Genomic DNA, 5,181 nt, shown 5'->3' on the forward strand with positions numbered 1-5,181 from the left:
GTTTGATCCAAGAGAAACGTCATTATCAAACCGAAGCGTTTGATATTTCGTATTTAGTATGCTCTGTAGGAATGTTTTATACCCCTTAAAAATTCCCACAAAGAATTGGCGGCGTAGATCCACGATTTCGTAGAGTCCCTATGTAACGGTAGCGCCCGTTTTTATACCCTCCACCATGGTATGGTAGGCATATTAAGTTTGTTTTTTTCGTTTGTAACGCATTGAAATAATCATTTGCGACCAAATAAAGTATATACACTCTTGATCAAGATATAATTCTGAGATGTTATAGCCACGTCCGTCTGTTCGTTCGACTGTCTGTCTGTTGTAATCACTCTAGCGTCTCCAATCTTTGAGCTAAAACGCTATATTTTTGCACCCGTGTGTCTTTTTTCCATAGGCAGGTACAGTTCGAAGATGGGTTATATCGGCCCACGTTTTCGATTTACTTATAATTTGAAGTTTGGGGTCCTTAGAAGTCACAAAATATCTCCACCAAAAATTGTGAACATAGGTCCATGTTTCGGTATAGCCCCTATATAACGGTACATCCCGATTTTCGGCATTTTTAAGACTCTAGCTAAAATTTTTACGTTGTTGTTGTTTATCGTTGACCTGGTAAATTTTTAATTGTGATTTTGTTGTTTCGGCTGAAGGTCATTAAAAAATCAGTGTTTTAGTTTAGTTTTGATTTTATTTTCTTTTTATTTTCATCCGATCTACCTTTATTGAAGTTCTCAGTGGGCATTTGAGGTTCTCAGTGATATCGAAACTTCTCCGCCAAAACTCGTTAATATAGGTTCATGTTTTGGTATAGCCCCCATAAAACGGTACCTCCTGCTTTTCGGTATTTTGAGGATTTTAGTTACTTGCAATTTGACGTCTGAGGAATCCAGTTTTCACAAAAATAGTATATCAAACATTTTCCACGTACCTTTGGACCTGTAATTTAACGTTTAAGGTTCCCAGAAGTCACAAAACATCACCCCCAAAAAATTGTCAACATAGGTCCATGTTTTGGTATAGCCTCATTTTATCTACTATCTTTATTCGAACTAGCTGTAATTTGTCATTTGATGTTCCCAGTGGTCACAAAACTTATCCACCAAAAATTGTCAACATAGGTCCATGTTTTTGTGTATCTCCCATATAACGGTACCTTCCGATTTTCGGTATTTTGAGGGTTTTAGCAAAATTTTGTGACCGAACTACCTATAATTTGACGTTAATGGTTCTCAGAGGTCACAAAAATTGTCAACACGACAATTTTCGATATTTTGAGGGTTTAAGCTACATGTTTTAACGAACTACCTGTAATTTAATGTTTGAGGTTCCCAGAGACAACAAAGCATCTCCATTAAAAATTGTATAGCACCCATATAACGGTATCTCCTGATTTTCTGTATTTTGAGGATTTTAGCTACCTTTTTGACAAAAGTACCTGCAATTTTACGTCTGAAGCTTTCAGTTATCCCAAAACTAATCTATCAAAATGTTTCAACATATGTCCATATTTCGGTACATCCCGATTTTCAGAATTTCGAGAGCTTTAGCTACATGATTTTATGGAACTACCTGTAGTTTAACATTTGAGGTTCCCAGAGCTCATTAAACATCTACACAAAAAATTTTCAACATAGGTCCATGTTTTGGTATAGCCCCCATATAATGGTACCTCCTTACTTTCGTTGTTTTTAGAGATTTTAGCTAAAAATTTTAACCGAACTAGCTGTTATTTGATATTTAAGGTTCCCAGTGGTCTCAAAACGTATGCACCCAAATTTTTCAACATAGGTCCATGCTTTGGAATAGCCTCCATGTAACGTTACTCCTCAATTATAGGTATGTATTTTGAGAATTTTTACTACTCTTTGACCGAACTAGCTGTTATTTGACATTTGAAGTTCCCAGTACGGTCACAACTCCTCTCTATTGAAATTTGTCAATATAGGTCCATGTTTTGGTGTAGGCCCGATTATAGGTATTTTGAGAATTTTAACTACTTTTTGACCGAACTACCTGTTATTTGACATTTGGAGTTCCCAGTACTCACAAATCGCCTCCACCAAACATTGTCAACGTAGGTCAATGTCTTAGTTTGCCATTTGAGGCGCCTAGCGGTTACAACTCCTCTCCATTGAATTTTGTCAATGTAGGTCCATGTTTTGGTGTATCCCCGATTTGAGTTATTTTGAGAATGTTAACCACTTTTTGACCAAGCTACCTATTATTTGATACTTGACGTTCAACGAGGCCATAAAATTTCTCCACCAAAAATTGCCAATAGTCAGGCGAATTTCTCCACCCAAAAATTGTCAACATAGGTCCACACTTTCCCCATGTAAAGTGGCGCCCATTAAAGAAAGTTTTGATACATTTTCTGAAGTTATATTTTATAAGAATATATATATATGTTGTGATAGATGGAAGACATTCATCGAGCGTGTTGGATGTACGATCGTTCCGAGGCGCAAACATTGATTCGGACCACTACCTTGTTGAAGCAAAGGTACGCACCCGCTTAAAAAGAGAGAGATGGAAAAGCGGGAGTGTGAAAAAATCGAGATGTACAGGAGCCAGAATGAGGTCCGAAAATTCTACCAAAGAGTCAAGCATCAAACTGATGGCTTTGGTACAGGCACATCCTCCTGTAGAGACCAGCAAGGTAATTTGGTAACTGATACAGATAGTGTACTCAGGATGTGGAAAGAACATTTTTCAAATCTGTTGGTATCCAATAGCAGCGAAGACGACGAAGATACCACAGTCCCAATCCCAGAAGATGGTATTGAATGTATACCGCCCAGCCAAGATGAGGTAAAGACAGCACTAAACCGTCTGAAGAATAATAAGGCAGCCGGAGCTGATGGCCTACCAGCCGAGTTGTTCAAAACAGGAGGCGACACGCTGATAAGGTGTATGCATCAGCTAGTTAGCTCCATCTGGCAGAACTCGTACCAGACGATTGGAACCTGAGCATCCTGTGTCCCGTCCATAAGAAAGGATATAAGACTTTATGCTCCAACTATAGGGGCATAAGTCTTCTCCCTATCGCCTACAAGATAGTGTCAGGGATATTGTGCGAACGATTAAAACCCATGGTCAACGAAATAATTCGACCATACCAATGCGGCTTTAGACCTGGCAAGTCTCCCATTGACCAGATTTTTACCCTACGTCAAATCCTGCAAAAGACCCAAGAGATGCAAATCGATACCTACCACATTTCTGTTGATTATAAAGCAGCCTTCGACAGCCCGCTAAGATCAAAATTATTCCAAGCCATGTCTGAATTTGGTATCCCCGCAAAGCTCATTCGGCTTTGTAAAATGACCCTAACTGACACAAAATCTTCAGTTAAAATAGGAAAGATCCTCTCCGAGGAGTTTTCGTACCAAAAGAGGTTTCAGGCAAGGAGACTTTCGTGTGATCTTTTCAAGATCCTGCTAGAAAAGGTTATACGAGAGGCAAACGTCAACAGAAGTGGCACAATCTACACCAATAACCACATGTTACTTGCTTATGCTGATAGACATCATGGGACGATCAGTAAAAGAAGTAACCGATACCTTTATGAAGGTCGAAGGAGAATCTGCTAAAGTGGGTCTGGCGGTAAACGGCGAGAAGACCAAATTGATGGTGTCGACGCGCAATGCGTCCATGAAATCGGACGAACTGTTGAAGTTGGTTCCTATAATTTTGAGGTAGTAAAAGACTTCGTATACCTCGGCACCGCCGTAAACACAACAAACGACATCAGTTGTGAAATAAAAAGAAGAATTGTATTGGCCAACAGATGCTACTATGGCTTAAGTAAGCACTTCAAAAACAAAGCCACAACTCGTCAAACAAAAATAACGCTTTACAAAACACTGATACTACCCGTGCTGATGTATGGTTCCGAAGCCTGGGTACTTGCGCAAGCAGATAAGGCAGTGCTTGGTGTGTTTGAGAGAAAAATTCTTTCTACGGACCAATCTGCGTTGACGGTGAATACCCACGTCGCATGAACCACGAGCTGTATCTACTATACAACGATATTAATATAGTTGAACGTATTGAGATGCAACGATTGCGTTGGCTTGGCCATATCATAAGATGATGAACCCGCTAAAAAGGTGTATAAATTCGAGCCACATGGCGGTGCAAGCAGAATTGGCAGGCCAAAGAATAGATGGCGCAAACAAGTTGATGAAGAGATGACAAGGCGCGGTATTCCAGAAAGCGAAGCACTAAACAGAGAGAATTGGAGATCTTAGTTCGGTCTATGGAACAAATTTCTGTAATGGGCCAGCTAAGTAAGCAAAATCGACTCGATGTATAAAAATTCTAAAAGTATTGATTTTATATACTGTTATTTTATGTACCGTCGTAATTGTATATTTTCATAATTATTAACCACCCATTCAGATATAGGTTCACATCTATATTGAAATGTTGTCATTCTCAGACATGTATTACACATTTAAAGTATACAAAATTCAAAACAATTTCCTACTACGTCATCTTTGCAAAAAAAAAAGATATTCGGAACTTTAAGAACTAATCCCCAGCTAGCTAAGATAAATTCAATTCAATGACATTACCCACCACCCAGTCAAACCACCGCCACCACCTCCCACAACAAATAAATGATAAAACAAAACTGAAACAAAAAAAAAAACAAATAATTATAGAGAATTAATGACAGATTGTCGCAGTCTGTGTTTTGGGTTATGCTGTTTTTGTTTATTTAGAGATTTCCTCAGCCCACAATGCTTGTGGTTAAGTCGGCTGGCTGTGTTGACATAGTTCATGCTGTTCACATAGAAAGTAAAAACTTTTTATCTTTTCCACGGCCTACAGTGAGCACTCGCGCCCTGCTACATCAAGCGAGGCGAGACAAATTGAATTTCTAGCATTTTGCCGGAAAGATAATAATGTATCACTCTATAATTCTGCCACCATTGCTGTCGTCGCTCAAAATTCTTTTGGCCTGCTAGTCAAGCTAAAAGATGAGTAATTAAAAAAGATGCAAAACTATAAAAACAAACTATATATTTATGAAACTCTGCTGACATCTTCAACGGATGTCAGTGCTGCCGTCGTCGTCGTCATTGCTAGTTTTAGCACAAATGCCGCTCTGCTGCCATCGTCAGCTGCCGGCGACGGCTAATCATTTGCAATCTGAATTTGCTCTTC

The sequence above is a fragment of the Musca autumnalis genome, unplaced genomic scaffold (assembly GCF_047663935.1).
Source record: "Musca autumnalis isolate F117 unplaced genomic scaffold, ASM4766393v1 scaffold_5, whole genome shotgun sequence".
NCBI lineage: Eukaryota > Metazoa > Arthropoda > Insecta > Diptera > Muscidae > Musca > Musca autumnalis.